Below are 16192 nucleotides of genomic sequence, written 5' to 3' on the forward strand. Positions count from 1 at the left end.
TGCCTCATGGGCAAGATGACTAAGACTCCGTTCTCCAGAACAATGGAGCATGCAAGTGACTTGTTGGAGATCATACATACCGATGTGTGTGGTCCGATGAGTGTGGAGACGCGCGGCGGATATCGTTATTTTCTCACCTTCACTGATGATTTGAGTAGGTATGGATATATCTACTTAATGAAACACAAGTCTGAAATGTTTGAAAAGTTCAAGCAATTTCAGAGTGAAGTTGAAAATCATCATAACAAGAAGATCAAGTTCCTACGATCTGATCGAGGGGGTGAATATCTAAATTTCGAGTTTGGTGCTCACTTAATACAATGTGGAATCGTTTCACAGTTGACACGGCTTGGAACACCACAGAGTAATGGTGTGTCCGAACATCTTAATCGTACTTTGTTAGATATGGTGCGATCTATGATGTCTCTTATCGATGTGCCGTTATAGTTTTGGGGTTATGCATTAGAGACAGTTGCATTCACTTTAAATAGGGCACCATCAAAATCCGTTGGGACGACAGCATATGAGCTATGGCATGGCAAGAGGCCAAAGTTGTCGTTTCTTGAAGTTTGGGGATGCGATGCTTATGTCAAAAAGCTTCAGCCTGAAAAGCTGGAACCCAAAGCGGAAAAGTGCGTCTTCATAGGTTAGCCAAAATAGACAGTTGGGTACACCTTCTATCTCAGATCTGAGGGCAAAGTGTTTGTTGCTAAGAATGGAGCGTTTCTTGAGAAGGAGTTTCTCTCGAAAGAATTGAGTGGGAGGAAGATAGAACTTGATGAGGTTATAGAACCTCTGCTCCCTCTAGATGGTGGCGCAGGGCAGGGGAAACCACTGTTGAGGCAACACCGATTGAGGAGGAAGCTAATGATGATGATCATGAAGCTTCGATTCAAGTTACTGTCGGACCTCGCGGGTCGACAAGATCACGTACTGCTCCTGAGTGGTACGGTAATCCTGTCTTATCTATCATGTTGATAGACAACAATGAGCCTGCGAATTATGAAGAAGCAATGTTGGGCCTGGATTCCAACAAATGGCTGGAGGCCATAACGTCCGAGATAGGATCTATGTATGAAAACAAAGTGTGGACTTTGGAAGTATTACCTGAAGGTCGCAAGGCTATTCAGAACAAATGGATCTTTAAGAAGAAGACGAACACGGACGGTAATGTGACCGTTTATAAAGCTCGACTTGTGGCAAAGGGTTTTTCACAAGTTCAAGGAGTTGACTACGATGAGACGTTCTCGCCCGTAGCAATGCTTAAGTCCGTCCGAATCATGTTAGCAATAGCTGCATTTTTCGATTATGAAATCTGGCAGATGGATGTCAAAACGGCGTTCCTTAATGGTTTTCTTAAGGAAGAGTTGTATATGATGCAACCCGAAGGTTTTGTCAATCCAAAGAATGCTAACAAAGTATGCAAGCTCCAGCGATCCATTTATGGACTGGTGCAAGCATCTCGGAGTTGGAACAAGCGCTTTGATGAGGTGATCAAAGCATTTGGGTTTATACAAGTTGTTGGAGAATCTTGTATTTACAAGAAAGTGAGTGGGAGCTCTGTAGCGTTTCTAATATTATACATATTGCTCATTGGAAACAATGTGGAGTTTTAAAGAGCGTAAAGGATTACTTGAACAAATATTTTTTCAATGAAAGACCTAGGAGAAGCTGCTTACATATTAGGCATTAAGATCTATAGGGATAGATCGAGGCGCCTAATAGGACTTTCGCAAAGCACATACCTTGATAAAGTTTTGAAGAAGTTCAAAATAGAGCAGTCCAAGAAGAGGTTCTTGCCAGTGTTAAAAGGTATAAAGTTAAGTAAGACTCAGTGTCCAGTAACTGCGAAGATAGCGAAAAGATGAATACCGTCCCCTATGCTTCAGCCATAGGGTCTATCATGTATGCAATGTTGTGCACAATACCGGACGTCAGCCTGGCCGTAAGTATGGCATGCATATTTCAAAGTAATCCAGGAGTGGATCAATGGATGGCGGTCAAGAATATTCTGAAATACCTTAAAAGGACTAAGGAAATGTTTCTCGTTTATGGAGGTGATGAAGAGCTTGTCGTAAAGGGTTACGTCGATGCAAGCTTTGACACTGATCCGGATAACTCTAAGTCCCAAACGGATACGTATTTATTCTTAATGGGGGTGCGGTAAGCTGGTGCAGTTCCAAGCAAAGTGTCGTAGCAGATTCTACATGTGAAGCGGAGTACATGGCTGCCTCGGAGGCAGCTAAGGAGGGTGTCTGGATGAAGCAGTTCATGACGGAACTTGGAGTTGTCTCGAGCGCACTAAATCCAATAACTCTGTTTTGTGACAACACTGGTGCCATTGCTTTAGCAAAGAAACCAAGGTTTCACAAGAATACCAGACACATCAAACGAGGCTTCAACCTCATCCGCTACTACGTCGAAGGAGAGAACGTAAATATTTGCAAAGTGCACACGGATCTGAATGTTGCAGATCCGCTGACTAAACCTCTTCCAGGAGCAAAGCATAATCAACACCAGAACTGTATGGGTGTTAGATTCATTCCCATGTAAAGCGCATGCGATGTGAGACTAGATTATTGACTCTAGTGCAAGTGGGGGACTGTTGGAAATATGCCCTAGAGGCAATGATAAAATAGTTATTATTATATTTTCTGTTTCAAGATAATCGTTTATTATCCATGTTGTAATTATATTGAATGAAAGCATAGATACATGTGTGGATATATAGACAAAACAATGTTAATCAAGGATGGTTAAGGTTTTCTGACCATATGCAAGTGTTCTCACTTGATAACTGGATCACATCATTAGGAGAATAATGTGATGGACAAGACCCAAATTATAAACGTAGCATGTGATCGTGTCATTTTGTTGCTATTGTTTTCTGCGTGTCAAGTATTCATTCCTATGACCATGAGATCATGTAACTCACTGACACCGGAGGAATGCCTTGTGTGTATCAAACGTCACAACGTTACTGGGTGACTATAAAGGTGCTCTACAGTTATCTCCGAAGGTGTCGGTTGAGTTAGCATGGATCAAGACTGGGATTTGTCACTCTGTGTGACATAGAGGTATCTCGGGGCCCACTCGATAATACAACATCACATATAAGCCTTGCAAGCAATGTGACTCAAGTGTTAGTCACGGGATCTTGTATTATGGAACGAGTAAAGAGACTTGCCGGTAACGAGATTCAAATAGGTATAGGGATACCGACGATCAAATCTCGGGCAAGTAACATACCGAAGGACAAAGGGAATGATATACTGAATTATATGAATCCTTGGCATAGTGGTTCAACCGATAAGATATTCGTAGAATATGTAGGATCCAATATGGACATCTAGGTCCCGTTATTGGATATTGACCGGGAAGTGTCTCAGGTCATGTGTGCATAGTTCTCGAACCCGCAGGGTCTGCACACTTAAGGTTTTGTGATTTTTCGGTATAGTTGAGTTATTGGTGTTGGTGACCGAAGTTTCTTTGGAGTCCCGGATGAGATCACGAACATCACGAGGGTTTCCGGAATGGTCCAGAAATGAAGATTGATATATAGAATGGTTTCATTTGGTCTCCGGAAATATTTTGGGCATTACCGGCAGTGTACCGGGAGTGACGAATGGGTTCTGGATCTTCACCGGGAGGGGCCCACCCACCCGGGAGTGAGCCTAGTGGCCCAGGGGTGGCGCACATGCCCTTAGTGGGCTGCTGAGGCCAGCCCAAGAGGGCCATGTTGGCTAGGAAGAAAAAACCAAAGAGAAAAGAAAAAAAAGGAAGAGGGAGGTGGGAAGGGAGAGGAGGACTCCTCCTTCCCCAAACCGAATTGGAGTTGGAGTCCTCCTATCCACTTTGATCGGCGCCTAGGGGCTCCCTTGAGCCCCAAGGCTAGCCCCTCCCCTCCTCCTATATATACTAGAGGTTTTAGGGTTTTTGAGACACAATTTTCCCACGAGCAACTCAAACCTATACCTCATAGTTCTTCCTCTAAATCAGTTTTCTGCGGAGCTCGGACGGAGCCCTGCAGGAATAGATTATCACCATCACCGGCGCGCCGTCACGCTTCCGGAGAACTCATCCAGTTCCCCGTCTCTCTTGCTGGATCAAGAAGGCGGAGATCGTCATCGAGTTGTACGTGTGCTGAAAGCGTAGGTGCCGTCCGTTCGGTGCTAGATCAGGACGAATCGTGGGACAGATCGTGAGACGACGGTGATTTGAATCACGAAGTTGTACCACTACATCAACCGCGTTTCTTAACGCTTCCTGTTGAGCGATCTACAAGGGTATGTGGATCCGATCTCCCTCTCGTAGATGAACATCACCATGATAGGTCTTAGTGTGCGTAGGAAAATTTTTGTTCCCCATGCAAAGTTCCCCAACAAATTCATCATTGTAACGTTTGTCAGTACAACCAAAAATAATGTCGTCGACATATATTTGGCACACAAATAGTTCATTGTCATAGGATTTTGTGAAAAGAGTAGGATCAAGTGAATCGGGTTTGAAGCCTTTATTCATGAGGAATTCCTTCAATGTATCATACCACGCCCGAGGGGCTTGCTTGAGACCATAGAATGCCTTTTTGAGTCTGAAGACTTTGTCAGGATACTTCGGGTCCTCAAAACCTGGGGGCTGAGCAACATATACTTCTTCCTCAAGCTTACCATTGAGGAATGCACTTTTCACATCCATTTGATATAGAGGAATATTGTGATGGTTAGCATAAGCAGGTAATATTCGAATAGCTTCAAGTCTAGCAACAGGTGCAAAAGTTTCATCGAAGTCAATTCCTTCAACCTGTGTGTAGCCTAGGGCTACAAGCCGTGCCTTGCTCCTCACAACCTAACCATCCTCATTTTGCTTGTTTTGGTAGATCCACTTGGTGCCGATGATATTCTGCTTGCGAGGATCTAGTCTTTTGACGAGTTCCCACACGTCATTTAGCTTGAACTGAAGAAGTTCATCTTGCATGGCTTGAATCCACTCAGGTTCCATGAAGGCTTCAGCAACTTTTGAGGGTTCTGCGATAGACACAAACGAGGAATGCCCACAAAAGTTAACCAAATGTGAAGCTTTTGAGCAAGTGAGAGGACCTGGCGCATTGATGTCATTGAGGATTTTGTCAAGTTCCACTTCATCTGCAATCCTTAGATGACTTGGTTGAAGACTTTGGTTGGGCTGAGGAATTTTATCTCTAGCATTTTCCTCAGGTGCAGCTGCTTGAATTTCATCACTGTTGGGGACGACTTCTTCAACAAGGGGTTGTTCCTCAGTAGGAATGATATCTTCAGTTGCCTTGAGCTTGATGGCTTCCTCAGGAGGTAATTTATCTGGCACAAGAGGCAGTTTCTCTCTTTGAGAGCCATTAGTTTCATCGAACCGCACATCTATAGTTTCAACAACCTTGTTGTGATACGTGTTGAAGACTTTGTAGGTGTGCGAGTACTTTCCGTAACTAAGCATAAAACCTTCATGTGCTTTAGGTGCAAACTTTGAGCTATTGTGAGGATCTCTAATCCAACATCTTGCACCGAAGACTTTGAAATAACTTACATTGGGTTTCTTGTCAGTGAGGAGTTCAAATGAGGTTTTCTTGAGGAATTTGCGAAGATATACCCAGTTGATGATGTGGCAAGCAATGTTGATTGCTTCAGACCAGAAGCGACGAGGAGTCTGATATTCTTCAAGCATAGTCCGTGCCATTTCAACCAGAGTCATGTTCTTGTGTTCAACGATGCCATTTTGTTGAGGAGTATAAGGAGAAGACAATTTGTGACTAATACCAAGTTCATCACTATAACCATCAAGACCAGTATTTTTGAATTTTGTTATCAGTCCTGATGTGTTTGATCTTGATGCCGAAGTTCGTCGAGGCCCTTGAGGAAAATCGTTTGAAGACTTCCCGCACTTCAATTTCATATAGAATGATGTGTACCCAAGTATAGCAAGAATAATCATCAACGATGACAAAGCCATAAAAAGATGTTGCATTGGTTAGAGTAGCATAATGAGTAGGTCCAAATAGATCCATGTGAAGCAATTCAAACGGACGAGTAGTAGTCATGATAGTCTTCGAGGGGTGTTTGGATCTGGTTATTTTTTCCAGACTCACAAGCACCGCACAGATGGTCCTTGAGGAATTTGACGAATTCGATGACAATGACATGCTTCTTCTTCGCCAGTGTGTGCAAATTCCTCATGCCTGCATGACCAAGTCATCGATGCCATAGCCAACCTTCTGTGATTTTTGCTAGTAAGCATGTGGTTGGTTGAGGACATGTGGAAAAAATCAACAATGTACAAATCTCCTCTCCTAAAGCGTTCGAAGACTTTGGATTTGTCAGATTCCATGATGACTACACATCTATATTTTCCAAAGATGACAATCATATCAAGATCACAAAGCATTGAGACTGACATGAGGTTAAACCCAAGGAATTTGACAAGCATGACTTTGTCCATGTGCCTATCCTTGGAGATTTGCCTCAATGGTGATGGAGTCAGTGGCATATTCATCACAAGCTTTTATCACCAGTCATGTAATTTGTGAAACCACTGTCAAGAACCCACTCTGTATTCTTGGATTTGTCATCCTGCAGATGAATTAGTACAGCTTACCATCTCATATGCTTCAGAATTGAAGAATATGATATCAATTTCACAAGATAAGAATTTCATCATAAACAGTAACTTTGAGGACATGTGAAACATTATCATTTCATCATTTTTAGCTTGCGTCCAATCAAGCAATTTCCTCAGGTCTCCAGCAAATTCTTCAGACGATGACTCTCATCTGGGGACCTGACATGCAGAAGAGATTAGTTCAATTTCTTCACCACCCACATCGGAAGGGGTGGCAAAGAGTTCATCATCCTGCGAGCACCATATGAGAATGGAGGCATTAAAGCTAATGCACTTCTTTTCACAGTTATGGGGTTAGAGTACTCAAATGAATAGGCAGAGAAATTCTTGGAGGACTTATGAACATAATGGTTTAAGGAATAACGTGCATATTCATGTCCCTTGTAGTTTCCCTGCATATCAGAAGCATTAGCGTGAGTATGAGCATAATACTGACCATTTGAGGAATTTGATCCTCGTGACGACTTTGGTCCACCTGAGGAGTTTGACCTGGGGTTCTGGTTCTTCACAGGTGGTGTCATGAGGACATTCACTTGAAGATTTTCCAAGCAACTTTTGGGAACCTATATTTTCCTCAAGGGTGGTCTGTAAGTGCATCTAGTGCCCCTTAGTGATTTTGGTGGTTTGAAGACTTATAGGTTAAGTATCTAATGTGTTTTTAAGTGTACACAGGATCTATAAGTCATTGAGGAGTTTGAGATATTTGAAGAATATCGACCCCTAAAAATATATGTCTTCAGTTGAAGAAATTTGTCTGAAGCTGAAGAAATGAATCGCGAAGAATTTGCGATGAAATTGATATTCCTCATGAAGATATTGATATTGAGAAGATCGGTGGTTCCTGAAGAAAATCGTTCTGAAGAAATTGAAGCGTGAAGATTTACGTTTTCTGTTTTACTTTCTTCGCATTTGATGAATAGGAACACCGTACTGTTAAAGGGGGTCAAAGTAACACTATGGAATGGATTTCCTCATGATGCTCAACCCAAGCCAAATCCTACCAAAAGCCTCAAGTGAGGAATATGAGTGACATGAGGACTCTCACAGTTGAGAGTCCCGACCGTTTCGATAAGCCACGCCAAGTCACTGATCTTATCCACTCCAACGGTCATATTATTTAAGGGCATTAATGTCAAATCATGTCGGGATGCTCCCAGGCTATAAATAGCCGCCCCCCCACAACCACTAGCTGGTTGGCTGCTCCGCTAGAAACTGACACTTGTCATAAGAGCAACCCAATTCCTCAGAGCTTTCGAGAGTAAATCATCAGTGAGGAAATACACCACCCACCGAAACCACAAGCCAAATCTAGTGATTGAGCATCACTGAAGAAGTTGTTCCTGTGTGGAACTGAAGCCTTTTACCTTTGAGGACTGTGCATCCTCCAGACGGTTAGGCGTCCTGGTCTAGAGCAATCCAGCAGTCAATTGTGGATCGCCGGGTGACCAAGTTTGTGAGGGTTTGGAAGTCTGCCCTGAAGACTTACCACGAGTGTTGGGCGAGGACTGTGTGTCCTTAGCTCAAGGAGAATACGGTAGGGACTGTGTGTCCCGGGACTGGGTGTCCTTTGGTTTAAATACCAAGCCGCTCCAAACCAGATGTACAACTGTCACAGCAGTTGGAACTGGGTCATCAACAACAGTCTTCACCAAGAATCGGGTTCTAATTCCTCAACTCTTTACATTCTCTGTATTATGTGTTGATGACTTTCACTGTGACTGTTTGAAGAATTTGCTGAAGACTTTCTCTGAATTTCCTCAACCCCAAATTCTTCACTTGACTAAATCATCATCTGTATTCTGCGTGCCTGCTTGCTGTGCAATCTGTTTTCATAATCTTCACTCTGTAATACTGCCATTGTGAACGATTGCACAACTGATCCTTAACTGTTTCCGCTGTAAGTTAGTCATCAGTGAGGAATTTCCTCAAAAGGAATTTCCTCAGTGATGAAATTCTAAAAATCTCCTATTCACCCCCCCTCTAGTCGATATAACGCACTTTCAATTGGTATCAGAGCAAGGTACTCCCTTGTTCTGTGTGATTTTGGTTTAACCACCTGGAGTTTTAGTTATGTCAACTACAGGCATGTTTAAGGTGACTGCAGCATGTCCTACCTACGAGGGAAAGAACTTTCCCTTCTGGAAGAACAAAATGCAAATGCATCTACAAGCTATAGACAATGATCTCTGGTATATTGTGGAAAATGGTGTCCCCATCATTTCTGCTAGTGTCACTGCAGCTGATGTGAAGAAATTCAAGCAACTCGATTCTCAAGCGAAGAACATCATCTGTGGTCATCTGAGCCCTGGCCAGTTTGGAAGAGTAAGTGCCTTAGGCTCTGCAACACTGATCTGGGAGAGACTGTGCAAGGTAAATGAAGGAGTATCAACCCGACGCGACTCTCGTGTTGATATTCTTCGCAATCTCTTCAATCGCTTCAAGAGACATGACAATGAAAGTTGTCAAGACACCTTTGATCGCCTCACTGACATATCAAATGAACTGCAAGCACTGGGAGCTCGAGACATCACTGATCACGAAGTTGTGAAGAAACTGCTGAGATCTTTGGATTCTTCATTTGACACTTTAGTTCTGATGATTCAAGAAAGACCAGACTACAAGATGCTAGATCCTGCTGATATCCTCGAAAGGCTAAATACTCATGAATTCCAGCTATTAGAAAAGAGAGATCTATATGGACAAAGCTATTCCAGACCACGTGCACTGAAGGCTAAAGCAATTTCCTCATCTGAAGAAGAAGACACAGATGACAGAAGTTGTGACCCTGAAGAATTTGGTCAGGAACTTGCAATGCTTGTGAGGAAATTCCAGAGATTTACACGACGAGGCCAGTTCGGTAAATCATCAAGAAGAGACATGAGGAAGTCAGAATCTGCATCTAAGGACTACAAGAGACGGACCTGTCACAAGTGCAAGAAATCAGGTCATTACATTGCTGATTGTCCTCGCTGGGGAAAGGAATCAAAGAAGAAGAAATACAAGGATGACAGTTCTGATGACTCAAAGAAGAAAAAGAAATCTTCAAAATCCTCATCTTCAAAGTCCTCCTCACACAAGAAGACTAGCTTCAGAAAGGCTCGGGCACTTATTGGCAAGGAAATGGATTCCGAGGCAGAATCAGAAGAATGTGATGATGAAGAAGGCTCTGGAGAAGATTCAGAATCCGGACAGGCTAGTCTTGCACTAGCAACCAATTTCGTCAGCAAGTCAATCTTCAATCATGAAGAAAATGAGTGCACCATCCATACTGATGACTATGCTGATGACTTCGCTCCAACCTATTGCTTCATGGCAAAAGGTTCAAAGGTATCACATAATGCCTCCTCATCTGATTCAAGTGACTGTGAACATGATGATTACAAAAAACCCAGTTACAGTAAACTTGCCATCATTGCCACTAAACAACAAACTGCTCTGGAAAAGCTTCAAAAACTGCTAGACAAAAGTGATGATCTGTTGAATGATGAAATGAATCTTAATCAAATCCTCGCTGATGACATGAAAAATCTTCAGTCTAGATTTGATATTCTTCAGGATCGTTATGATACACTCCTCACTGATCATGAGAAGCTTTCCTATGAATTTCTTCAAAGGAAGCTTGATCTTGAGAAGCTGAGGATGTCTTATGATTATCTTCGTACTGAAAATGATTCATTATTAGCTCAACAGATCAGCGCTAGTCAAGTTGAATTTATTCCTCCATGTCTTAAATGCATTGATCGTGAAACTGCTAATTCTTCACCAGAATCTTCAAATGCTACCACTGCTACAAATTCTTCAACTGCACCTGTTGTGTCTATTTCCTCACTTGAGGAAAATACAAATGTCACTGATGAAAATGCAGGGTTGAAGGAATTGTACTTGACAGGCATGTTCAAAAGCCTTAAAGGACATCAAATCCTTTGTGATGTGCTCAAAAAGCAGATCTTGAACAGGAACCCGAGGAAAGAAGGAATTGCCTTTGAGAGGAAACTGAATGCTGATGGATCTTATTGGAAACCTGAGCAGTATCCCAAAACCTCATGGGTTGCTGCTACTGGGCCTCCTTTTGATCCATCTAATCTATCTGGCTTCTCATGTGAATTATCCTATTCCTCTAATGAGTCATTTGATTCCAACTATAAACTGTTCAAAAATCAATCTGGTGAAGTATTTGCTCGATATGTTGGAACTAACTGCAGGAATGGCCCTCCTCTGAGGAAAATCTGGGTTCCCAAAAGTTGTCTTGAAAATCTTCAAGTGAATGTCCTCATGACATCACCTCTGAAGAATCTGAACCCCAGATCAAATTCCTCAGGAGGACCAAAGTCTTCAAGAGGATCAAAATCCTCAATTGGTCAAAACTATGCTCATACCCGTGCTTATGCGTCTAACATGCAGGGAAACTACAAGGAATATGATTATGAGCGCTATTCTTCACATCATTATGTTCATAAATCCTCAAACCAGTTCTCTGCATACTCATATGAGTACTTTAACCCCCCTAGTGTTAAGAGAAGTGCATTAGCTTCAATGCCACCTTTCTCATATGGTGCTCGCAGGATGATGAACGCTTTGCCACCCCTTCATATGTGGGTGGTGAAGAAATCAAACTAATCACTTCTGCAGGTCAGGTCTCCAGATGAAAATCATCATCTGAAGAATTTGCTGGAGACCTGAGGAAATGCTTGATAGAACGCAAGCTAATGATTGATGAAATAGAAATATTTCACACGTCCTTACATTTCTGTTATGATGAAATTAGTATCATATTCTTCAAACTTGAAGCATATGAGATGGTAAGCTGTACTAATTCATCTGCAGGATGACAAACCCAAAAATACTGAGTGGGTTCTCGATAGTGGCTGCACACATCACATGACTGGTGATAAAAGCCTACTGATGAATATGCCACTAACTCCATCACCTCTGAAGCAAATCACATATGCTGATAAAGGTAAAAGCAAGGTATTGGGACTTGGCAAAGTAGCTATTTCCAAGGATAGGCATATGGACAAAGTGATGCTTGTTGAATCCCTTGGTTTTAACCTCATGTCAGTCTCGATGCTTTGTGATCTTGATATGATTGTTATCTTTGGAAGATATAGATGTGTAGTCATCATGGAATTTGACAGATCCAAAGTCTTCGAAGGTGTAAGAAGAGGGGATTTGTACATTGTTGACTTCTCTACAGGTCCTCAACCGGCCACTTGCTTACTAGCAAAAACCTCAGAAGGATGGCTGTGGCACCGAAGACTAGGTCATGCAGGCATGAGGAATTTGCACACACTTGCGAAGAAGAAGCATGTCATTGGCATCGAATCTGTCAAATTCCTCAAGGATCATCTCTGCGGTGCTTGTGAATCTGGGAAAATGACCAGATCCAAGCATCCCTCCAAAACTATCATGACCACTACCCGTCCATTTGAATTGCTTCATATGGATTTGTTTGGACCTACTCACTATGCAACACTAACCAATGCAGCATCTCTATATGGCTTTGTCATAGTTGATGATTATTCCAGATACACCTGGGTGCATATCATAGTGTATAAAACCGAAGTGCAGGAAATCTTCAAACGATTTTCTTCAAGGGCCTCGACGAACTTCGGCATCAAGATCAAACATATTAGGAGTGATAATGGAACCGAGTTCAAAAACACTGGTCTTGATGATTATCTTGATGAACTTGGTATTACTCACGAATTGTCTGCTCCTTATACTCCTCAGCAGAATGGTGTCGTCGAAAGAAAGAACAGGACTCTGGTTGAAATGGCAAGAACTATGCTTGAAGAATATCAGACTCCTCGTCGCTTCTGGCCTGAAGCAATCAACACTGCATGTCATATCATCAACAGGGTATATCTTCACAAATTCCTCAAGAAAACCTCATATGAACTCCCCACTGACAAGAAACCCAATGTAAGTTATTTCAAAGTCTTCGGTGCAAAATGCTGGATTTGAGATCCTCATCATAGCTCAAAATTTGCACCTAAGGCACATGAAGGTTTTATGCTCGGTTACGGAAAGGACTCGCACACCTACAGAGTCTTCGACAACTATCACAACAAAGTTGTTGAGACTGTAGATGTGCGGTTCGATGAAACTAATGGCTCGCAAAGAGAGCAATTGCCTTCTGATCCAGATAAGTTGTCTCCTGAGGAAGCAATAAAGCTTAAACCTACTGAAGACATTGTTCCCACTGAGGAAATTGGTGAAGAAACAATCCCCATCGCTGATGAAAGACAAGAAGATGTTCCTGAGGAAATTGCAACAACACCACTTCCTCAGCCCAGACAAAATCCTCAACCAGCTCATCCGAGGATTGCAAATGAAGTAGAACTTGACAAAATCCTCAACGACATCAACGCGCCAGGTCCTCTCACTCGCTCAAAAGCTTCACACTTAGTTAACTTTTGTGGGCATTTCTCTTTTGTATCTATCACAGAACCCTCAAAAGTAGCTGAGGCTTTTCTGGAACCGGAGTGGATCCAAGCCATGCAAGACGAACTTCTTCAATTCAAGCTGAATGACGTATGGGAGCTCGTCAAACGAACCGATCCTCGCAAGCATAACATCATCGGCACCAAGTGGATTTTCCGAAACAAGCAAGATGAGGACGGTCAAGTGGTGAGGAACAAGGCACGACTTGTAGCCCAAGGCTACACCCAGGTTGAAGGAATAGATTTCGATGAAACTTTTGCACCTGTTGCTAGACTTGAAGCTATTGGAATTCTACTTGCTTATGCTAATCATCATAACATCATCTTATATCAAATGGATGTGAAAAGTGAATTCCTCAATGGTAAGCTTGAGGAAGAAGTATATGTTGCTCAGCCCCCAGGTTTTGAGGATCCAAAGAATCCAGACAAAGTCTTCAGACTCAAGAAGGCTCTGTATGGCCTCAAGCAAGCCCCTCGGGCATGGTACGATACATTGAAGGAATTCCTCATGAAGAAAGGCTTCAAACCTGGTTCACTCGATCCAACTCTTTTCAAAAAATCTTATGATAATGAACTGTTTGTATGTCAAATTTATGTTGATGATATCATATTTGGTTGTACTGACAAAAGATACAGTGATGAATTTGCCTATATGATGAGTGAAGAATATCAGATGTCTATGATGGGGGAGCTGAAATTCTTCTTAGGTCTTCAAATTCGTCAACAAAACAATGGAATCTTCATATCACAGGAGAAATACCTCAAGGATGTTCTGAGGAAATTCGACATGCATGAATGCAAAGGTGCCAAGACTCCAATGCCTACCAACGGTCACCTCGGCACTGATGAAACTGGTAAAGATTTCGATCAGCAGGTATACCGTTCTATGATTGGTTCTTTATTGTATCTATGTGCATCTAGGCCAGACATAATGCTTAGTGTTTGCATGTGTGTACGTTTTCAAGCAAAACCGAAGGAATCACACCATAAGGCTGTGAAACATATTCTTCGATACTTAGCTCATACACCAACACTGGGATTATGGTATCCCAAGGGCTCCAATCTTCATCTGGTAGGGTATTCTGATTCAGACTATGCTGGTGACCGTGTGGATCGCAAGTCAACATCTGGCACATGCCATTTCCTCGGAAGATCACTAGTTTGCTGGTCCTCAAAGAAGCAGAACTGCGTATCACTCTCCACTGCCGAAGCTGAGTACATTGCTGCTGGTTCTTGCTGCGCTCAATTACTATGGATGAAGCAAACCCTCAAAGACTACGGCATCAACATGAAGAATGTGCCTCTCTACTATGACAATGAGAGTGCTATCAAGATTGCCTACAACCCAGTACAGCACTCGAAGACCAAGCACATCCAGATTCGTCATCATTTTCTTCGGGACCATGTCCTCAAGGGCAATATCCTCATCGACCATGTGAAGACTGATGATCAACTGGCTGATATCTTCACTAAGCCCTTGGATGAGAAAAGGTTTTGCAAGTTGCGGTGTGAGCTAAATATCTTAGAGTCTTCAAATGTTTTGTAAAAACATGCACACATCCTAACACTTATGCAAAGTTGATGACTTAGATGTGCAACACATGATGAAACGATTTTCTTCAACCGATGAAGAAAGTCACTCTGAATGTGAAGAAATTAACAAAGAAATTGATTCTCAGGGCCCTACGACAATTGTACACGGCGTCTGTAATCAACTTTCTTATATGGTGGGCAACGCCACCGCCCAATGTGAAATTCCTCAAGTTGATTTTCTTCAAATGATCAAATTCCTCACAATGCATTTTTCTTCAAAACAGTTGTTCTTCATTGTGATGATCTATTGCAAAATCTTCAAAAACACTTGATGACTTTCATTTGCCTAGGTAGACTGAGATTTCTAGTCCTCAACAGCATTCACTTATTGCTATTTCTTCAAGTTGATGTTTCTGCTAAGTGAATGTGATCCGACCTGATCTTCCCTCTATGCTATACTTATCCAGTCTATTCAATTCTTCATATGCGTTCTACTTGAAACTTTGTTCCAAATCCTCACTGCATCCTTGTCAGCTGATGATTTTGTAACGAAAATCCTCAAATCTTCGAAAAATTGTTTTCTTCAAAGGAACAGTAACTGAACCCCCACTTCCCACGATTGGATAGCCACGATCTCCACTATCTCCACCGCATCATACGGGAGCTACACGTGTCCTGCGGAGACGTAGAGGCAAGGGCTATTCGGTCCGAAACTTTCGCGCCAAACAGTAACTTTCGAGCTATAAATATGTCCTTAACCCCCTCGGTATCATCTTCTTCGCCTCATCGCTCTCCTGCCACAGCACACTGAACCCTAGCGCCACCGCTGGAAGTCTTGACGCCGGCAAGGAAGAGCTTCACTGCCTCAACCTTCTCGCCGCCAGGATCACGCCGGAGACGGAACATCTATGTCCGCCGCCGCCGTAGACGTCCTCTGCTGCCAAGTTAGGGTACATTGGACACTTGACCGAAGAGCCTCTTCAACGCCACCTTTTTTGTGTTCTTCGTTCGCACCTTCCAGGGTAAATATATCCCATTTTTACAACAGATTAGATCTAAAATTTTACCTCTCCCTTGTGAAATCTGTTTTTCTTCAAGATACGATGTGCACATGATTCCTCACACACTATCCATCACCACAATCATTGATGAACTAGCTAAGCATCTAAGATTTTCATGAGATTCCTCAATTGTGCGAATTTTCGGATCTGTACAACTCTGGAACCCAAGAACATAATGCTTAAGCAAATTCCTCAACCACTGGTTATATTCCTCAAACTGTCAAACCTTTCCTTTTTCTTCAAATTTGAGAACGCATATGACCTCTCCAAATTCCTCGCAACTATACTCTGTTCACAGGTACACACATGTCAGCTGATGAATCTCTCGGTTCTCATCACATTAACTCATTTGCAGCGTTTCTGGAAGAAACTCTTCAAGGCTCATCAGAATCCTCAAGAGTTCAAAATCCTCAGAAAGTTCCTCGTCTGAAGAAAATGGAGGAAGAAAGGAAACAGAAGGGAGGAAAGAAACTGGAGCAGAACACAGCTGTGGACATTCCTGATGACATA

The sequence above is a fragment of the Hordeum vulgare genome, chromosome 3H, assembly GCF_904849725.1.
Source record: "Hordeum vulgare subsp. vulgare chromosome 3H, MorexV3_pseudomolecules_assembly, whole genome shotgun sequence".
NCBI classification, from domain to species: domain Eukaryota; kingdom Viridiplantae; phylum Streptophyta; class Magnoliopsida; order Poales; family Poaceae; genus Hordeum; species Hordeum vulgare.